Raw genomic sequence first — 22,980 nt, forward strand, 5'->3', positions numbered from 1 at the left:
GTTCTCCATTAACAATACAACTATTACAAAGCATGGATGATGATGCTCTTAGTGAGGCCTTAATTAGAAACATTTTAATAAACATATAGGCTGTATAATATGTATTTTATTTGGGTCTGTCACCAGTATGGCCTTTCTTGATAAACTGGTCTGATTTGTCATATTTTCAATTTTAACTTTCACCAGTGAGTGAGAGTATGGACTGCAGGCAGGTACTCTTAAAAAATGTCACCTGACTATATATTGTTCGTAAACTTGTTTACATCATTAATGGTGCCTTCACAGAATGAGCGAGCTTCCCATGCCATGCGCACTAATTTCACTTTGTTATAGCCAACCATGTTACTATCTAATCTAACTGTAAGGCATCCTGTTGTTCTTTAAGCGTTACACCTTTCCTGTCTTTTCTGCCCCGCCTACTCTTTATATTAACAATGTTCACATATTTCACCACATATTAAAAAAAAATTCTTATATGTGAAATCGAATATGTAAATTTAACAGGTTATATTTATATTTGACTCAGCATCTAATCTACTTTCAGTTAGTTGGTCAGCTTTCTGTTCATAAACTTCTCTAAACTGGCAGAAAAAGACATCCTTTTGGAAGTCTTCCAGACCACACATGTCTGTATTCAGTCATGGTTGTTTTAATGCAAAAAGAAAAGCTGAAACAAACAGAATAAACAAGGAACTTACCAAACCAACACAAACTTACCATCGGATTACCCATAGCAATAAAGTCACAGATATAAAATATGGACATTCATATTAAAACACGCTTCAAGTGTGATTCATCATGATCTGTGTGTGAAAAGGTCTTTAGCTTTTCAAACACTTAACACAATTAACAAAATCTTCTGCTAGCCATGAGTCGGTGTTTCTGACAGTTGGGACAATTGTATTTGTACTTCTTCAAACATCAATGAGAGAGGAGCTACATTGTTGCCAGGCTGGTGTGTGTTACAATTATTGTTACTACAACAGAGGCATCATGACTGATGACCAATTATGTTGTGGGAAAAGGGAGAGTGAGCAGAGCCACAAACTCTACGAAAATACTTTAAATACGTCAACATAAATAAACACAGGGAAGCTAGTATTTCCTTTAACATTTACAAATAAATACTTGGTTTTGACCTTGGACCTTTTTAACTTCAAATGGCTGGAACACATTTTGAGAGGAAAAATAAAGACAGGTGTTTGCTTGAAAAGATGTCAAAGCGGAAAACACAAGTTGCACAAGCAAGTACACTGAACATGCTCAATAGTATAAAAGTTTATGTTGTGGTACTTACAGTATACTCAAACTAGGCATGTGTTTTAGTACATGTGAATGCTATGCATGTATCCTCCTCAGCACACCTTCTGACGGTATTTTGTTTTTTTGTTTTTTAAATAAATATATACACAATTTCAAAAAAAGAGATTGGAGGAAGACGGATGCAAGGGTGTATGTGATGGGTTTATGTGCCGGTCTTCTGTTCCCATTCCTGCAAACAAACACAAAGACTTGGTTTGCATACTTGTACACAGATTGCAAGTATTTGCATTTGCTGGGATTCTCTCATTTGTTTACTACCTCAATGCATTTTTCATTGCTAGTCAGTACCAAATTAAATGAGCAGCTACATCACACTTATGTACGTGTTTGTGGAGTACCTAAACTCACTCGCTTGTAGTTCACTGAAGCATGCAGTGAAATACAAACTTTATTAACCATCTTTATTAGCCTCACTGGTTATCTAGTTGGTGGAACTCCTCTGTGGACCTTGACACACACACACACACAGCTGTTCTCTGCACTGCAGGAATCCTGAACCATAACGCTGCTGACCCGATCATTCTTATGCAAGTTGTTATGAGCTAACTCACACTGTTTCCACTGCTACCACACAAGTTCAAGACAAATGTAATTAAAATTACATATATTACATATGACTAAAAGAATGGGGATACTAACGTTACATTCATATTTAAATATGTCGATATTTTAGGAGTGACAAAACCATCTTAAGCCGAGGAATGCATCTTTTAGATGTATCAGAGCCTTTCAGAAGGTTCCAAGAAGTTGATTGCTTAAAATACTCAGCCTACTGTTTTATAACAGCCACATCACACAAAACAGGGAAGTCAAAGAGAATAAAACCAGATTTCAAAAACAAAAGACCCTGTCCACACCAAACAATGGATCAAACAATGTGCTTCCAAAAAGGTCCCAGCATAGTTTAAAGTTTTGCAAAAGACAGAGCTAGTCAGAGATGTAAAGTTAAAGGCACACTAGAAAAATTTGCATTTCCTGTGAAAATGCTGTGTGGATGCCTTAACGTTGAAGATGTCTGCTGAAAAAAGCTGAAAAAGTTGCAAAGAGTTGTATGGTGGTGAAGACACTTAAAATTCTGCTGAATACAGGTGAAGAAGCAGAAAATTTTGTTGAAAAGTGGTGAAAAGGCTGAAAATTTTTCAGAAAAGAGATGAATCAGCAGAATTTGGGCTGAAAAGAGGTGAAAATTCTGCTGAAAAGAGTTCAATCAGCAGAATTTCTGCTGAAAAGAGTTCAATCAGCAGAATTTCTGCTGAAAAGAGTTCAATCAGCAGAATTTCTGCTGAAAAGAGGTTTTTGCTGAAAAAAGCTGAAAAAGCTGGGATTTGTGCTGAAAAGTGGTGAAAAAATTTAAAATTCTGCTGAAAAGAGATGAATCAGCAGAATTTCTGCTGAAAAGGGTTTTTTGCTGAAAACAGCTGAAAAAGCTGGGATTTGTGCTGAAAAGTGGTGAAAAAATTCAAAATTCTGCTGAAAAGAGTTCAGTGAGCAGAATTTCTGCTGAAAAGAGTTCAATGAGCAGAATTTCTGCTGAAAAGAGGTGAATGAGCAGAATTCTGCTGAAAAGAGTTTTTTGCTGAAAACACCTGAAAAAGCTGGGATTTGTGCTGAAAAGTGGTGAAAAAATTCAAAATTCTGCTGAAAAGAGTTCAGTGAGCAGAATTTCTGCTGAAAAGAGTTCAATGAGCAGAATTTCTGCTGAAAAGAGGTGAATGAGCAGAATTCTGCTGAAAAGAGGTTTTTGCTGAAAACACCTGAAAAAGCTGGGATTTGTGCTGAAAAGTGGTGAAAAAATTCAAAATTCTGCTGAAAAGAGTTCAGTGAGCAGAATTTCTGCTGAAAAGAGGTTTTTGCTGAAAAAAGCTGAAAAAGCTGGGATTTGTGCTGAAATGTGGTGAAAAAATTCAAAATTTTGCTGAAAAGAGTTCAATGAGAAGAATTTCTGCTGAAAAGAGGTTTTTGCTGAAAAAAGCTGAAAAAGCTGGGATTTGTGCTGAAATGTGGTGAAAAAATTTAAAATTCTGATGAAAAGAGGTGAATCAGCAGAATTTCTGCTGAAAAGAGTTCAATCAGCAAAATTCTGCTGAAAAGAGGTTTTTGCTGAAAACAGCTGAAAAAGCTGGGATTTGTGCTGAAAAGTGGTGAAAAAATTTAAAATTCTGCTGAAAAGAGTTCAATCAGCAGAATTTCTGCTGAAAAGAGTTCAATCAGCAGAATTTCTGCTGAAAAGAGTTCAGTGAGCAGAATTTCTGCTGAAAAGAGTTCAGTGAGCAGAATTTCTGCTGAAAAGAGGTGAATGAGCAGAATTCTGCTGAAAAGAGTTTTTTGCTGAAAACACCTGAAAAAGCTGGGATTTGTGCTGAAAAGTGGTGAAAAAATTCGAATTTCTGCTGAAAAGAGTTCAGTGAGCAGAATTTCTGCTGAAAAGAGGTGAATGAGCAGAATTCTGCTGAAAAGAGGTTTTTGCTGAAAACACCTGAAAAAGCTGGGATTTGTGCTGAAAAGTGGCGAAAAAATTTAAAATTCTGCTGAAAAGAGTTCAATCAGCAGAATTCTGCTGAAAAGAGGTTTTTGCTGAAAACAGCTGAAAAAGCTGGGATTTGTGCTGAAAAGTAGTGAAAAAATTAAAAAATTCTGCTGAAAAGAGTTCAATCAGTAGAATATCTGCTGAAAAGAGTTAAAAACGTTTAATTGTTAACTGAAAGAAATTTTGCCATAAGCGGGATTTGAACCCGGGCCTCCCAGTCTGAGAACGGATGCTCATCTCACTGAGCTAAAACACAGGTCAACCCGGCAAGGAAAATCAGTGAGGCCACTGATAATGTGGCAGAAAAGGGCAAAAAATATTGCAAAAAAAATTCAATATCTCAAAAAGTATAGAAGTTATGAGCACCAAAAGTCATAGCAGGAAAGAGCAGAATTTTTTAAGATTTGAACGGTGAAAATAGCATGAAAACTGAGGGAGTAGTTAAGGTCCTATGAGGGCATCCACACAATAAAGAGAAACAGGAACTCAATAGTGTGGATGCCCTCAAAGGCATCCACACTATTGAGAATTATATTCTCAGAGAAAGCCAGTCGCGTTGTGTAGCGTGTAGCGTGACCTCTGACCTTAGCCTTCCTGAGGACATGTCCCCGGACTGCTGAGGGCTTCTGGCTGCCCTGCTGCCGGTAGAGCAGTGAGGCGCTGTTGACCGGCAGCGAGCAGGACTCGGTGTCACTGGTGTCACAGCTGGAGAATGGAGAAGACTCGTGTGTCCGTCGCAGCATTGCTGGTGACTATACAAGACAAAAATATGAAGGAAACATGAGTACACTAACGTGTCAGCACAAACTTATAAAGTAACTTCATACTCACCTGGAGGCCAGAGGAGCCAGCTTTCGGCTCGATGGTGAGGCCCAGGGTGACACCTCCGCTAAGGGCTTTCTTCAGGCTCTCTTTCACCTCAGTTAGCTCCAGCTCCAGGTTCACCCGCTCCTCCTCCTTCAGTTTGCACTGTTCTTCCAACTTCTTCAGGCGCTCTGATAGTGAAATATGTGAGCGTTTGCCTAATGTGAAAGAGAGGAGAAATATTACTTTATTAAACTCGTCTTTTAATGACAAGCACGTTTCTATCTCTCTCTCTTACCAGCCGCTGCCTCCACAGCAGCACGAAGGTCTCTCCTCTCCTTCTTCAGCTGAGTCAGGTGGTTTCTGATTTCCTGCTTCTTCTTCATCAGCTCTTCCTCCTTTGATTGCAGTCGCTTGGCATCAGCCTCCACACGGTTCTTCCCATACTTACACTGGTCCCCATCTACACAAGAAAAGGAGGGTTTCAAAAGGTTAGAAGCCAGAGACTGGGGTCATTTGCTAGCAGAGAAAGAGAGGGGGGGGATGAACTGCTTAGAAACCCATTGATCTCAGTGCCATACGCAGGAATTAATTGCCAAGCCTATGTTTCAGTGAAAAATACACTCATTGTGAATAACTATGAAGAATCAGTCATATAAACCGCTGCTAATAGTTTCAAATTTAGCACTCTTATCTGTGGTACTCTAAACCCAACATGAAACATTTGGTGTTTGCATTCTGACATTTGGAGGAATTGCAAGCTACACTAAGTGGTTACAACCCTCCTCGTTCACACATTAGGCAAAAAATATTTTTCTGAACCACAAGGATTAACTCGACCACATTTCGCTCTCTTCCAATGAGCTAGGGTCTGTTTCTGCTATCGCGCCTCTTACCCTGGAGTTGGCAGGAGGCTCAAGGCCCACATGCGTCACATGGACTGTCTCGAGGGTAGGATAGGTTTAAAGGCTTTCAGTTATTTACTCCCCTCTACTTAAACCAACTGTAATTTAGATATCCTGCATTTTCCACATTGCTGTGGAACAGAATTTTGCTTGAAAGCAATCAGCGGTGAGAAGCCAGACACACTGTCTGCTATTCCTTACAGAGCAAGACCTGACTGGGAAAGGTGGGTGATATTTCAATTCAAGATGACTTCCTGTTGGTATCTTCAAGTCTCAAAACTTACTGGAGTTGTTGCGCTTCAGAGACGCAGTCCCATTTGTGGCAATGACTCCATTCTTCTTTGGCTGGTTCTTTGGCTCTGGCTTCTGTTTTGATGCCACCCCATTGGTTGTTGCTCCCTTCTTTCCCTTTAGCTGAACAAACAGGAAAGACACAATTCAAATGACCCTTCAAATAGATGTTAGCAATGCCTATAAGCTATACACATACAAAACTGTACCAACATGCTCTTCCATAAAAAAAAAAAAATAAACATTTCAAAGAAAAATGTGTAACTGTTGTTTATGCCACAGGTTTTCTACTTGGATTGCACTCAATATCACAAAAGTTACAAACACTTTTATTATTTCATTAATTTTCCTACACTGGACTACTGTAATTCAGTTATCACTTTGTTCTAAAAGTTTCACAAAAAGTCTAAGCTGATCCAGAATTATGCAGCCAGATCACTAACTGGGACTGGAAAGAGAGACTATATTTCTCCCATATTAGCTTCTTTTTATTCCTTCCTTTTAAATTCAGAATTGAATTTAAATCCTTCTCTTGCATTATCAGACATATCTAAACGACTGCACCTTATTATCCTAACAGATCACAGGAGACAGTTTCCTTTTCGGCTTCAGGAGACAGGCATCATCTCTACTTTTGTTGTTTGGTGTTCATAATGACACAGGAAGAAAATCAGCAAACAAACTCCAGTTCACACTAGTTTCATGTTGGCCTATTAAATACATAAACATAAGAGATCACTAAGTAAACAAACAGCGAAGGAGAATTAAAAACACTAAAAGTTAAGAGGAGGTTAAAACAAACCCTGAATTGTTAGACAGTTAATATGCAGAAATGCAAAAAGAAACATGAAGGTTATGCAGCAGAGTCTGAGCAGAGTCTTTAGTTTTAGAATCAGCAGACAGGAACTTAGAGGAGATTTTAGAAACAGGGGTTTTGTAGTGACAAGCAGAAGAAGATGCAGCAGTAGAAGAAGAAGCCTTGGGAGGACAGCTGGTGACTAGCTTGGGTGAGGGCATGTTCTCATAGAGCTCAGTGTTTTCATAGTGCAATTCCTCTTTCCGCTGGCGCCCCCCTGTGCTGGGAGTGGAGTACTGCATCTCTGGGTCCTTGGGTTAGACCAGGTGAGCATGCAATAAGCAGAAGATTTAAGAATAAGGAGATGCCATAAAGGGGGGGGAATAAGGAGAACAGAAAGGAAGAAGATGATAGCAGCATTACTGCAGTATGTGAAATTAAAGAGCAATTGCTTTGACTTAACAAATTTAGTTTAGCTTCCCAAAATGGAGAGTACTGCTCCACGACTGAAAACATATTTAATGTTTCCTCTTTTTAATTGTTGATGAGCTTTTATCCAAGTCCTATAACGTTAAATCACAGGTTACTCTTTACTCCTTTATTATAGCATCTTTTATGAATAAACAATGTTATATTCTCTGTCTGCTTGTCTTTATTAGTTTTATATCATTATTATCATGCAACAGTGTAATTTTGCTCTTCTTTGGGTGCAGACAGACTCAGCCCTCAGGTTTATATGTAAATCTGTCAGGAGGTCAATGAGTGCAGAAGGTAAAAGCTGTGGTATGCAAGGGGCCCGAGCACCATTATTGCAAATAGCAAAGTACATACCATTACTTGGTCTAATTTGATTTTAGGAAAGAAAAAGACTTTTATCATGCAGGCTCACTGGAACTTCTGAAAGTGTCATAACAAAAATGACACATTTTCCAATAATATGTTAATGATATGCAAAAAATGAAAAGCAAAGAAAGAATCAGCCAAGAGTTTGTAAGCAAACTAGAGGGTGCTGAAGTGAATTATCTCACACTTTTTTCATTGCAGTACATATGCAACATCAGCAAGCAGTTGTGTCCTTACCATTCCATTTATGGGCACATCATCATAGTGTAGTGCCATACCAGTGGGGCAGGCATAGCCACTGACTGGGTTGTCCAGATATGGGTTAGGAGACACGGCACGCTTACTGGTGAAACTAAACATAAAACATCACGATTGAGGCTTAAATATACAGTGCCCTTCATATATCTTCATTACCTGCGATTTTTGTATCTCTTAGTCTACAAAATAGTACAAACTATCGTATAAAAACAGGAAAATGAAAAAAGCCAGACATACTACGTTTCAACATATGAGTCATTGTGAGCTAATGAAATAAGAAATAAAACACATTAAGCACTAATTCTTTAAGAGTTCTTCCAGGTATTAACCAGAGAGAAAAAGATTCATGTGAAATGATGTGGATGCATCTCTCACCAGAAAGACTGTTTGGCAAGCTGGATGACGTTAGCAGTGGTCTCAACATCAATGTAGTCATAGTGCAAGGTGGCTGGGTCTGTGGTAGATCCAGTCTCAGCTAGCAAAACCCCCAACCAGCGACCCATCTCCTCAGAGGAGGAGGCCTGAAGGCAAAAGTCAGAGTTACAGAATATGCAATCCCGCCAGTGTCTGTGAAGAGTTAAATGTTTAAAAAGAGAGAAGGTTTATGATTTAGTGAAGGAGGACAGTAGAAACAGGGTGAGATGGAGGCAAATGATCCCCTAAAAAGACCAGCCAAAACAAGAAGAGGATCCTTATAAACTTTAAATTCCTTATTATTATTATCTGTTTAAATGAAGATAATAATAATTGGATTGTTTAAGGATAGCGTGCAGACTATGTGAGGAAATAGAATCAAAACAAACTGGATGGCAAATGGAGGAAGTTTGTGAAGACCAACAACATTAAACACAAAAATCACTGTGGGTGGAGGAGATATGGAGCACTCGAGAGGAAGATAAAAAATAAGGAGCAATATTTTCCTGCACCAGCTTAAGTGTGATTTAGTGGTGTTTGAGGCATTTCTAATTCCCTCAACAAAGTTTTTTTTCTATGAAAATCTCTCAAGTATGTAATCAAACTCACCTCCAGTACGGCCACTTCTTGGCTGTTACGAAGGAGGCGGAAGGCAAAGGGGTGTTTGTGATCAAGGCCGGGGCTGACCTCACAGCCTCGGAGGGGCAGTGAGGCTATGTGGCTCTTCAGGTCATCCCGGTCCTTGTGAAGGAGCAGCTGGTTGTCCTTGAGGCGGCATCAGCGCTCCCTCCAGCGGTTATTAGAGAGAACATTCAGGTAGCCTGTCAGAGCAAACACAGTCAAGAGGATACCATCTGAAAGAAGCCGTTACAGTGACAATATTTTTACAGGCCTGTCTAGTTGGGAGACATTTTAGTCGTACCTATTTGAGCCTAAATGAAGGAAATAATAAGACATAAAAGGCATTTCTATTTGTTTGTCCATCACTGGTCCTTATTGCACACAATGGGGTTAGCATGGACCCTTGAGTACATGGGTACTTCAGCATCTAGCTAGTGCTACTAGCTACTCAACAAATATCAGCAAACACACAAACTGTTTCTGGGCAGTTTGTCACACATTGTGTTTGGTAGCTAAAGGTACAACTGCTATATTTCCCAGGGAGAGAAAAAATGAGAGATAACTTCACTTTGAGATGGAGAAAGATGTAAGAAAGAACACAAGACGGTGGGGTTACACTATCCTACTAATCTAAAAATGCCAAGAAACACAACAAAAACAGGATGTCCAGAAACATGCACTTCTAAATGAATTTTTAAAAAAAACTTTTAGAATCGTTGTTTTATAATACATCTGAAAGCATAGAGAAATCAAAGCAACCTGTCTGAACTGTTTACTTTCAGGACCCTAACATAGCAATCTTAAGAAAAAACTTCCTAGAAGTGAGTTGCACCACTCAGCAGCCATTCTGAAACGCCTCTGGCATTACTTTGAAACATTTTCTTAATTAACCAAAATTCCAAAGATTCATTGGGACATAAATGCATTTATAGACCGGTCAATCAATCAAGATCCATATAAAAGCCATACTTCTACCATGTCAGGATTATTGCGTCTCTCTCTCTCACCACATGTAGGTACGTCTTCTTCAGCTGATGATGTCTGTTCATCTGTGGAGGGCTTCTTCTTTCCAAGTCCAATGATCTTAGTGATTTTCTTACTTGCTCCCTTCCCCACAGTGCCAGTCTTCTGCTCCGACTTTGTATTTTTCTTTCCTTTTCCTGAGAGAACATTTTGAAATTAATTCCTTTTTTACACTGAAGAGTAAATTAGTAAAAAGAACTCTAACAATCCTTGCTGAAGGACTCCTGCAAGCTATGAGGCAATCTATGATCTTGATCTCAGCACAGGAAAATACCAAGAGAGATGTTGATTCAGTTAGGTTTGGATGCTTTTGTAATAATGTAAAAAAGAAGAGAAACCTTAGATTCTACTATAAACAACGCCGAGTTCCGAACGGGTTTAATCAGACCCTTGTGTTCAAAAAAAGCAATGTTGGAGAATTAAACTCATTTCAAAATCCCAACATTCCCTCTGGTCTGAGTGTTCTGATTTGAGCTGCCCTAGTTTCTATTCAAATAGCAAAAGAGAGTTGAATGACTGTGCACATTCTGCTGGAAAGAGGGCTAACGGTGAAAAAAAAGGTCATGAGAGGCTATGTCTGAGTCGCTCTGTCTGTGTAAGGAAAATAGCTTCTGCTTGACTCTCTTGCTTTGCTGATACTCTGGTCTGTGATGTATCTGAATGAGTGTAAATGAGAGTGAGAGAATATAAGAAAGACAAAAGAAAGATGTGTGTTTTAATGTGTTTGTATCTCTACACTAGAAAGGAAAAAAAAACTTGACTTTTGACCTCTCTCTACTGTCAGACATCGAAGTAAAACAGACAGTGGAGAACAAGCGGGGGAGGGAAATATAAAGCATTCCCCTTCACTTATGTCATAGCCAACGTCTGGACTGACTCTAAACACACATGTGTACACAGAGATCTGTATAATCACTGAGGCTAGTTTGCACTTGCACTTGCACACACACACATCCATTAATACTTAACAGGAATCAGCACCTGGCTGCTAAAAACAATGAATAGCAGTTCAAACTGATATGATATAATGACAGCAACTCCCTGTGTTAACTTCCTCTTTGCAGTCAAAAATTCCTGATTTGGCATTTTTCCCACATTGCATTTTCCTCAATGCAAGATGACAATTACCATGGCAACTGTCTTAATTAAACAGTAAGCTGTCTGCAGTCAATTTAAGATGCAGGGTCTTTCTTGCAATAACAAAAGAATACAAAGACACAATGCAGGGCTGAGGTGGAGCGTAGACACACAGTTGTAAAAGTAATTTAAAAAAAAACTCTGATCAGGCTAATTTAATTCCAGTAAATCAGCTCTTTTTGTTACCTGCCATGGAAAGAATGTGGCTGATTAAGATTAAGAGAGTTCTTGGACTGAATAAGAGAAGGAGCAAAGGATGAGAACTACTAACTATTTTTTGGCAATTATTACAGCTGATGATGTTGCTGTGACGATACTGCATGATTAATATATGTGAATTCTGCTCCAATCAGTCAGAGAAAAACCACATCCAAAACTTCCTGAAGTCTTTAAACATGGTTTGCAATACATTTTGGTGTAACAGAAGTCACATTAATAGTCGCCAATGTTCCCTCTAAGCTGCGCACGTGCGCAATTGCGCACTGCTGGCACGGTCTTTGCACACAGAAAATCTGCGTTGCGCACAAAAAAATCCAACCTGAATTGAAATTAAAATTAATACTTTAACAATTCTGTTTTGCAGTGTTAGTCAGTAAGTGACTGGCTGCTCCCGTATGGGATTAGAACGATCCCACCTTATACCATAGTCCAGCCAATATTGTGATTCACGTTCGTATACGCAGCCAATCAACGTCGCTGACAGGCTATGACAGCGTCCTTATGTGCCGACACCAGTAGTGATGGGATTTCCGGTTCTTTTTAGAGATCCGGCTCTTTCGGCTCGGCTCACTAAAAAGAGCCGGCTCTTTCGGCTCTGAACCGGCTCTTCAGGTTGTTTTGTTGCTTTAATTATTTAATCATTAACAATAATATAAAATTATGCAGAAAAGGAATTACTAATGTAAAAAAAAGTGGTTTTATTTATATATGTTTATATATGGCCCCTAGAGACAAAGCACGTACACACTCTAAAGCATATACAAACTCCAAAAAGCACGTACAAACTCCAAAACACATTTCTAGCGTTTACTGAACTTCCAAAACAGAGCTACCCAGATCACTTAAATTACACAATTGAAAGCATGTGTGTATTGTTTGTGTATTTATAGACAAGCACTCATATTTATTCAAATAATTAAAAAAAAAAATTAATTTACCTGTTACTACCACACACCAAATCCGGTTGTTGATACTTCCTGGCTTGTGTAGCCACTAGGTAACAAAAGCTCAACACTGCGCCCTAGCATCCTGGAGCACTTCTGTTGTCTTTTGTAAGTGCTTCTTAGTTTTTACGTGTTTTGGAGTTTGTACATGCTTCGGGGTTTGTAAGTGCGTCTGAGTTTTTATGCGTTTTGGAGTTTGTACATGCTTAGGAGTTTGTACGTGTTTTGGAGTTTGTACGTGCTTTTTCTCTAAGGGCCACCATAAATATACTTTATTTATTCACTCCACATAAAATGTAATAAATAAATCATATAATACAAAGAACAACTATTTACATTTTAGACTTTTAACTATTTAAATTTTCAGCTTTTTCCTTTTAAACAAATTTAACGTGAAACAACACAAAACACTGCAAACCACAACACAATTAAATATAAATTAAAATATTAAAACAAAAAGAAGATGCACATTCTCTGTCATATGGGCCTGCATGATTTCTGAATCCTTTATCATCTGCAACTGAAAATAGTGGATGATTATGTGGGATTATGATATTATTTTATGCCATGTTATACCCCTAATTAAAGATTGTGAATTATTATGTAGTTTTAGTTTGCATTATGCTCCTGAATTAGAAGAAGGTGATAACTATTACATTTGGTAAACTGATTTGCATTACATTAGACTGCTGATTTATTGTGAATGAATGATATTGTTTTGTGATGCATTATACTGCTGAGTTAGAAGAAAATATTGTTCACAGAAAGTCATCGCCTTATTTGTCTGATTAGAAGAGAACAGAGCATACTGCCCCATCTCATCAGGAGCAGATAAACAGGGAGCCAAGGTCGTAGCTTAGGCGCTGTGTGAGAAAGAATGTAAATGTTTAGGCTTTTATGATTAGGTGGGGGCCACTAGAGGCTATAAGAGTTTGATCAAGGCTCCACCATTTTGAGATCTGATGCTGTCTGCTGTATGGTGTCTATCTCCCACGCGTGTGTTCATTAAATCATCGTTTGACTTGACCCGGCCGGACCAGTGTGGTTATTTTGGGTTTTCCTCCTGTATCCATCCCCAATATTTGAATCCGTAACAGTTTTGGGGGCTCGTCCTGTGGTATTGGGATGGAAGTTTTGGAGGTTTGGACGGTCCGAGGTGGTTGAACGGGCAGGCACGAGCCAGTGGTCTGACGTGAGTGGGCAAGCCGGCACATTTAAAGGTGAGGCACAACCTGTTGAATGTAAATCCAAACTGTGCCAAATTGGACTGTATAAATTAAAAGTCTACTCACTGAAATTACTGGTGAAGGCCTGTTTTGATTTTGATGAAAAATCTCATGAGTTTTGAAACTTGAAATAAGCTTAAAGGTAAAAATACTGAGTTAGAGTCTCAGCTAGTTTGATAGGGAATTGGTCATTTTGTGAGTTAGAGTCTCCATTGGTCTAAGGATTGCATCTGTGTTGGTCATTTTGCGAGTTAGAGTCTCCAATGTCCATAACGTTGCATCTGCCTCAGTCATACTCTTGTTTTTTGGGTGTTGTCTGTTGTTTAAAAGTATTATAAATTTTGTGAGAATGGTGGTTAGAGTCCACTAGGAGGCGCAGTGCTCAGAGGTAACGCTTGCCAAGGCCAGGGACGCCTAGGCCTTGTCCTCTTGGAGGGATAGTCAGTTGGTCACTGTGGAGCTTGGGGCACTCCAGAATAACTAGGAGTAAGAGTCTCCTTACCGTGTTGAACGGTATCTGCGCTTTTTTGGGCACTGTAAATTGAGTTAGGGATTTTAGAGATGAGGCCAGATACAGTTAGAGTCTGATACTGGTTAATTGATTACAAAAAAGTTGGACTTTCTTCGGTTGGACCCGTTAACTTAAATTTGTCAAAATTGTGTAGGCGCTAAAACTTTCAGGCCTGAGAGTGATTGTAAATATAAGACGTCTTTGTAAAATAATAGAGAGTTGAGTGTGAAACGAGGCTGTGTGTGTGACGACAGTGCGCTGCAGCGCTGCGAGCTATTTTGTGTGAACATGCAAATGAGGTGGCTGCTGTGAAGCCCACAGAGGACTTCCTGTTTAGCGTGTTATTGAGTTTTATATACGTATGATTTGCAAACAATGATACATGCCTGTAATTAAAACGCTGATTTTGCTGATTATAATATTACAAATAAAGTTTTGAATGACTACGGTGAATGTTTGATGTTTGGCTGGGTTTTGATATGGGAGAGACGGCTTCGCAGCTGCTGGGGGTAAGTGACCGGAAACTTGCATGCCCATAAAAGGCAACTGCCTGACTGTGTGAACTATGCACCAAGAGAGAGAGAGAGTAAAATCTAGGCAGATGAACCAAATGGATGTTGTAAGAAAAATAGTAAGTGAATGTTTTAGTCTCTTAATACAGGTGGATTTCTCTCAACCTGGAGACCTGAGTACAGCAGCAAAAGGATAGATTAACAAAATTGGGACGACACACAGGCCAAGCTCTGGCTTAAAATTTTACAGCTTGACCTCTCACTTTGTCCCTACATGAAAAAGAAGCTTAAAGGACATCTTCTCCTCCAGTTATCGGCTACCATCACTGGAAATTTTCAGGCAAGTTTTTCACTGAATTGTTTTTGGCACCATGTGTCCCTGAATCTCACAAGCAAGCTCTAATTCCTGGCTGAAGACATGGAATGCTGTTATTTAAGGTGGGAGATCAAAATTTGGGAAACAAAATTAAAAACACACACAATTAGAGAAATGCCTTGTTGGAGAAAAAAAAAAGTTAAAATAACCCACCCAAAAACGCACACACACGCAATGAAGAAACAGCTTACATTCATGAACACGTGAAGATTTTCCAGCAAGCTTAAAGCAGCTAAACTTAACATACACCTGATGTTAAAAGATAAAGTTTATCCACTACTAACAAATAAACTCTCTGGGTTGCAGGACAACTTGACTTCAAAAAGAAAGACACTGGTAAATCACAAACCAGTGATGAAACAACAAATGTAGTGGTTAAAAGAGTCAAATTGTGACGTGATTACTATACCTTTCTAATGTGACGTTGTTGTCCCTCACTCTCTTTCTCTCTGGCTCTGTTCCTGTGCTACTGCAAGTGTAACTAACGCCCCTCCCCCCTCTGCCCAGCGCAAAGTACAGGCCGCGCGTGCGGAGTTTAGCAGAAAAAAGGGCGAGAGAGAGGGTGAGAGAAAGAAAAAAAAAAAACCTCACGGCTCCCAATAAGGAGCCGGCTCGCATCGTTCACTTCAAAGAGTCGGCTCTAAGAGCCATTTCGTTCGCGAACGACCCATCACTAGTGTTGATATCTGTGCATTCCTGTATTATCCTTCTGTGTTACACATTTTGATGTTTTTTTTCCTCGCTACCTAGCCTGACCTGTCTCCCCAATGTGATGTTTGTGTATTGTATGTACGGTCGGCAAGGTCTGTCATCTCGGTTGTGGGCAAAAGACCTCCAACTGACAAATAAAGGCTATCTCTCTCTCTCAAATAGATGAAAACCTGTTTAGCATGGTGATTGAGGACTCCCAGCCATTTAGCATTGTGGAGGACAAAGGATTTAAAAGATTTGTTAAATCATTAAATCCTAGCTATGTTCTCCCCACTAAAAAGGCCATAAAAGCAGTGAAAATGTATTTTTTTACAGAATAAAATGTGGGCATGACTGAGCCTCAGTCTGTAGCTGTCCATAACTCAACATTACAAAAGCACAACCACTGTCCACACCCCAACCACACCTCACCTCACAGTAAATGATCATTTCCATTTTAAGCATTTCCAAATAATCATTTTCCATACTGCCAGTATAAATATACACAGTATACTGCCATCACTACAATATACATGTTTTACACACTCCTTTTGTTGTTGACATTTACAGGCTGTGTGCAAAAGGTCACACTCTTCAAATTCATGCCAACTAACATTTTTACGTCCAGTAGGTGTCCTACTAGAGCAAATGAAGCTTCAAGACGCTTTGCGCTGGGGTGAACCAATTGGATGAAAAGCTTCAGTGCTTCATGAAGCTTCATCTGCCCATCACTACTACCAGGGGACCTAGAAGGGAGAAATACATCGCCCACGGAGGATGCCGAAGCACGCTCCAATAGACGCACACACACAGTACTCTCAAGGTAAGCACTCTTTCGCACACACACACAACAAGTGGAGATCAACGATCACCGGTGTCACGTCTGCACAGCTGTTTTATACGTAAGCTGTGGGGCGTAGCCGGGCATGCCAGAGTGTCTTAAAGAAATATCCACACGCCACGACCAAGGGGGGGGGTCGTACCCCGTACACATGGAATATGTAACGGTGTGGAGAGATAGTCTCGATATGCTAGAGAACTGTCACTATACAGAGATGTGCTTCTGAATGTGGATGATGTGTCTTCTGATTTTGTAATTAAAGTTATGCTTGTGTTAAGTGATGTAAACAACCAATCGATCTACACTCTTCAGACGTCAAAATTGATCATTCGATTTTTTATGACACAGTAATGGTAAGTGTTCCCACCTACTACTCTTTGTAACTTAACGTGATTCTTCCATTTTCGTGTTTTGGACATGATTTTGGAGTCCATCTTCGCAGTAGCGATTGACTGCAAAAAAAACCCTACCGGAAATGTACAACTCTACATCTGGTCTTAAAACAGGAAGTTAGCATTTTCTTTTCAGGGTCTATTGTGTCAGAGAAAATCTCATGTCCTCTTCATGCAGCTGAGTACATTCAGTTTTTAAAACCGAAGCTCTGCAGGTCTGAGATCAGTGGCTTTCTGAACCACTAAATTGTGGTACTGTTAATGCTGATATATAGTGACACCAGTTAAATGGATGATACCTTTGACTTTTTGTCTTTAACTTTATCAATTAAACAGCTGAAGCTTTCACTGACAGCACATGTGATACTTTAACTTTTGTACTGTTTTCATCAGTTAATTTTAACATGTGAAAATGTTGGATGATCGGTCTGCTGTCACTGGGTGGAGCTGAGGTCTGAATCTGAGGGCAGCTCCTGCATTCACAAAGGGAACAGAACCATCACAAACTGAAATATAAAGTTTATCCCTCAAATCTGAAATAAAGCTGATCCTCCCTGTCCTCACACACTCACATTTTTTTTAGTTCTACATTTCTGCTGACATATGAGCTGTTTATTTACAATGTGCAAAACCTTATATACTATATTTACCTTTGACCTGTTGGTGCTTTTTGCATGATGAACTGCAAAGATGAGATGATGGAGCAGGTTTCAGGCCCGGTTCAGTCTTCTGCTGCATAGTAGACAGCAACATGCAGAGGTATTATAACTGGTGTTTGAGCTGCTGCTTGAGAATTGGACAACAAATATTAACGCTTTCAATTATTTTTCTCAAAGGATGTAAGCTGTAAGCACTACCGGACATCTAACGCTGTGAACAATACCTCATTAAGATTAATTCAGACTGTTTTTTTAACTGAAACTAATTCAGTAAAATAAATACACAGAGTCAGTACTAAAAGTTAATCAGTGGAAAAATTAAACAAATTTTAACTTAAGCTGCCAAATGGCCATAGCCAAATGGCCATAAATAGCAAAAGCTATTTATGTACTGGTCCTTAGGGACTAGCAAAGCGCTATACAAATACAGGCCATTTACCATTTAATCGATAGTGAATGAGTTATGAGGTGCTACTGCAGTGCAACCTTTTTTAAACTTTGGTGTTACTGTCTTTACAGATGTGGCAAGAGACAGAAAACGTGCTGCTGTTTGCACATATTTAATAATCAGCTCTGCACAGGAGCTGTAGAGTCCAGCCTGTTGCTCTTACAGTATAATACTCATAATAAACGTACAGTAATGGTTTTTCTCAGGATAAATTAATTAACCTGCACAGATGAGCTAAACGAACTTTACAAAATTAGTTATTTTTTATTTTAGTCTGACGCCAGTACTGCAGCCAGACACAAGGGGGCAGTAGAGACATTTTGGCTTCATTTCTGGGGAGTTATCTGACTCATGTGAAAAGAGACTTTTTAATATATTTAAGATGACAATAAACGAAGCAGCTATAACTCCTCCAGACAGTTACATTGAATTCTGTGCTTGAATAATGAATTGTACAATACATGATGCATTTCTAAGTTCATTTACGATTTCATGTTTTAAAATTATTTTATTTATTCAAACATTCAAACAACACTAAAGTAATTTATTATTTAACAAGTTAATTTAAAATAAAAAAAACGTTTTAAATGAAAATTTTAAACCTTATTATTACTATTAATAAATACTTCAAATCACAAAAAATTAAATTCTCAATATAAACCGCATTTGAAAAACTATTTTCGAATTCTAAATTAAAACACAGATTTTCAAAATCATTTTTAAAACACAATTTAAATGGATAAAAAAAAAAAGATTTATTTCTGACATTTAAAATGGCGATTTGTGCCTCTCATTTGAAAATCCATTTCCCTTTCCTGTAAACTCGCGGATTAGCTTTTCAGATTAGCCTGCCTGGATTTTTCTACACAGCTGTGCACTGCCGAAAAGCGTGTGTGCTTGAACAAAGGCCATTCAGCTGCGGGCTTTACACTCTTGCCCGACATGGATATATGAAGAATGAAGGAGCTCTCCAGGGAAACGTAGTGCGCCTGTGGACTCAGCTTGACCACCTGTTGAAGGTAGTTTGATACCATGGCTAATTCTAGCATCACCGCATGTAGCCCTGCTGTTCTAAGAAAATATTACCCAGCTGAACTAGCTAGCATTATCTCCAGTCTTAGCAGAGGACAGTGACACTATTATTTTAACCGGCAAAAGTTGATTCTATTCATCTTATGTACCTTTTTTGGATGAGTGACAAAATGTTTCTCCCACTAAAAAAGATAAGACTTGATGAACAGAATCAACTTTTTAAGATTTCCTTACCTGGATGATTGAGCATACATCAAGACACTATTGATTTAAGTCCATAAGTGTGCGCAAACATTTCTTGCCTCTTGATTTAAATTTCTGAATCTAAAAAGTGAATGCATTTAAAGCAGGAACTGCACACCTAGCCATCAAAAGGTTGGTGAACTTAGGGTACTCATCCTACTGTAGGGTCCTGTTAAAAAAAATCACACAAGCATCACATCACCTCTGGTTATATTTTGTAAATTACAATCATAAACTATACATTCCAGTCATCCACTAATCAGTATTTTTTTGAGTAAATGGATGTCACTGATAAATCAGTAAACATCCATCACTACGTTCTCACTATTAAAAAGTACAATTATTTTCTAAATAGATTCATTATTCTCAGTCAGCTACACACAAACCAAGCTATCTAAATCTTGCTGGGTTTGATGGCTTGATAGAATTAATCAAAAAACAAAAATTGGAAGAAAAAAAAAACTTCCATTTTTGCAAAATATACATTGAGAAAATTTCTGCTTTTGTCTGTGTCAACAAAATTAAAATAATTGTGAACGTACACTGACCATCAAAGAACAACATAAAAGCTTCTTCTGACATGAGAATTGTAGAACAGTGAAATCTACTACGTCCTGATGAAGCTCTATAGACTAGCTCTACCATACACATGACTAAAGTGAAACTCGACTGACAAATTTAAAGAAAATTTCCAACTCTGACTCTGTCACTAGAAAATTTCAAACCTCTTACACTTTTAATGCTAGGAATGATGATGGATTCTGAGTATTGGATGTGCATAACCTGTAGAACACTGGAAGGAACACTTCCAGAAATCAATGTCTATGAAAAGTTTGTATCTAGATCTATCTACAAATTCAGGTTAAAGCTCTAACATTTAAAGAAGAAGCCAGATGTGAATAGGTCTGGAAACACTGCCATTTGCCCTGGGCCAAAGCTCATTTAAAACGATTGGAAAACTGTTCTGTGGTCAATACATTGCTCTGCTTTTGAAAAGAACCAACAATAAGGCACAAAGTCCAAGACCGGTTTGTTCGGAGGTTTATTAATTTATGTACAAGTGTGCCTGTCCCCGAGTTGGAGACTGTCTGTGATATAAAACAAGAGAAAATGTATATGGTGCAAAAGAAAAAATAAAAAAAATTCAAAGCCCTCCTGCCCTTCTACAGTACTACATTTACCAAGCTATGTACAGCAGGTTCACATTTACTGACATCAGACATCCTTTTTTGTTGCAGGTCAACACTTGCTGACCACCATCTCTTGTCCCATCTTCAAGCTAACATGCTTGTAAAACCTTAGGGATATCATTCAGGCAGGAGACAGGAAATATTTACATCACCACGAACCAGTGAGTGTCTGTGTGTTCAATGAGTTCCAAACTGAGTGCATGCTTTCACTACATCTGTCAACACTCCCCATAAAGTAAATTAGCCTTATATACATAGTAGCAAAGCTTAGGCAGTGAAACATCGTCCAAAAACAACAACAACAACACAAAAGAAACACCATTATCAGTGTGACACTGATGAATGTATGTGTGTTTAACAGTGTGGAAATCAAACTCACAGTCTTTGATTGAGCAGAACACACAGCAGTGTGAGTTTACAAGTGCCCCCCTTTTAGTCAGTGTAATGTTGAAGGATTTGCAATGTGCCATGAAGACATCTCTGAGCAACACAAGCACACACACACAGAAAGAAGCGCAAGTTCTCCATTAACAATACAACTATTACAAAGCATGGATGATGATGCTCTTAGTGAGGCCTTAATTAGAAACATTTTAATAAACATATAGGCTGTATAATATGTATTTTATTTGGGTCTGTCACCAGTATGGCCTTTCTTGATAAACTGGTCTGATTTGTCATATTTTCAATTTTAACTTTCACCAGTGAGTGAGAGTATGGACTGCAGGCAGGTACTCTTAAAAAATGTCACCTGACTATATATTGTTCGTAAACTTGTTTACATCATTAATGGTGCCTTCACAGAATGAGCGAGCTTCCCATGCCATGCGCACTAATTTCACTTTGTTATAGCCAACCATGTTACTATCTAATCTAACTGTAAGGCATCCTGTTGTTCTTTAAGCGTTACACCTTTCCTGTCTTTTCTGCCCCGCCTACTCTTTATATTAACAATGTTCACATATTTCACCACATATTAAAAAAAAATCTTATATGTGAAATCGAATATGTAAATTTAACAGGTTATATTTATATTTGACTCAGCATCTAATCTACTTTCAGTTAGTTGGTCAGCTTTCTGTTCATAAACTTCTCTAAACTGGCAGAAAAAGACATCCTTTTGGAAGTCTTCCAGACCACACATGTCTGTATTCAGTCATGGTTGTTTTAATGCAAAAAGAAAAGCTGAAACAAACAGAATAAACAAGGAACTTACCAAACCAACACAAACTTACCATCGGATTACCCATAGCAATAAAGTCACAGATATAAAATATGGACATTCATATTAAAACACGCTTCAAGTGTGATTCATCATGATCTGTGTGTGAAAAGGTCTTTAGCTTTTCAAACACTTAACACAATTAACAAAATCTTCTGCTAGCCATGAGTCGGTGTTTCTGACAGTTGGGACAATTGTATTTGTACTTCTTCAAACATCAATGAGAGAGGAGCTACATTGTTGTCCAGGCTGGTGTGTGTTACAATTATTGTTACTACAACAGAGGCATCATGACTGATGACCAATTATGTTGTGGGAAAAGGGAGAGTGAGCAGAGCCACAAACTCTACGAAAATACTTTAAATACGTCAACATAAATAAACACAGGGAAGCTAGTATTTCCTTTAACATTTACAAATAAATACTTGGTTTTGACCTTGGATCTTTTTAACTTCAAATGGCTGGAACACATTTTGAGAGGAAAAATAAAGACAGGTGTTTGCTTGAAAAGATGTCAAAGCGGAAAACACAAGTTGCACAAGCAAGTACACTGAACATGCTCAATAGTATAAAAGTTTATGTTGTGGTACTTACAGTATACTCAAACTAGGCATGTGTTTTAGTACATGTGAATGCTATGCATGTATCCTCCTCAGCACACCTTCTGACGGTATTTTGTTTTTTTGTTTTTTAAATAAATATATACACAATTTCAAAAAAAGAGATTGGAGGAAGACGGATGCAAGGGTGTATGTGATGGGTTTATGTGCCGGTCTTCTGTTCCCATTCCTGCAAACAAACACAAAGACTTGGTTTGCATACTTGTACACAGATTGCAAGTATTTGCATTTGCTGGGATTCTCTCATTTGTTTACTACCTCAATGCATTTTTCATTGCTAGTCAGTACCAAATTAAATGAGCAGCTACATCACACTTATGTACGTGTTTGTGGAGTACCTAAACTCACTCGCTTGTAGTTCACTGAAGCATGCAGTGAAATACAAACTTTATTAACCATCTTTATTAGCCTCACTGGTTATCTAGTTGGTGGAACTCCTCTGTGGACCTTGACACACACACACACACAGCTGTTCTCTGCACTGCAGGAATCCTGAACCATAACGCTGCTGACCCGATCATTCTTATGCAAGTTGTTATGAGCTAACTCACACTGTTTCCACTGCTACCACACAAGTTCAAGACAAATGTAATTAAAATTACATATATTACATATGACTAAAAGAATGGGGATACTAACGTTACATTCATATTTAAATATGTCGATATTTTAGGAGTGACAAAACCATCTTAAGCCGAGGAATGCATCTTTTAGATGTATCAGAGCCTTTCAGAAGGTTCCAAGAAGTTGATTGCTTAAAATACTCAGCCTACTGTTTTATAACAGCCACATCACACAAAACAGGGAAGTCAAAGAGAATAAAACCAGATTTCAAAAACAAAAGACCCTGTCCACACCAAACAATGGATCAAACAATGTGCTTCCAAAAAGGTCCCAGCATAGTTTAAAGTTT

The 22,980-nt window shown here is 38.5% G+C and overlaps 1 pseudogene; it reads right to left on the bottom strand.

The window, feature by feature from the left end:
• Positions 1 to 253: 253 nt before the first annotated feature.
• LOC148102086 (actin filament-associated protein 1-like) overlaps positions 254 to 22,980 on the bottom strand; it is a 35,188-nt pseudogene continuing 12,461 nt past the window's right edge.

This window comes from Neolamprologus brichardi, chromosome 7, assembly GCF_056152115.1.
Source record: "Neolamprologus brichardi isolate AB-2024 chromosome 7, ASM5615211v1, whole genome shotgun sequence".
Classification (NCBI taxonomy): Eukaryota; Metazoa; Chordata; class Actinopteri; order Cichliformes; family Cichlidae; genus Neolamprologus; species Neolamprologus brichardi.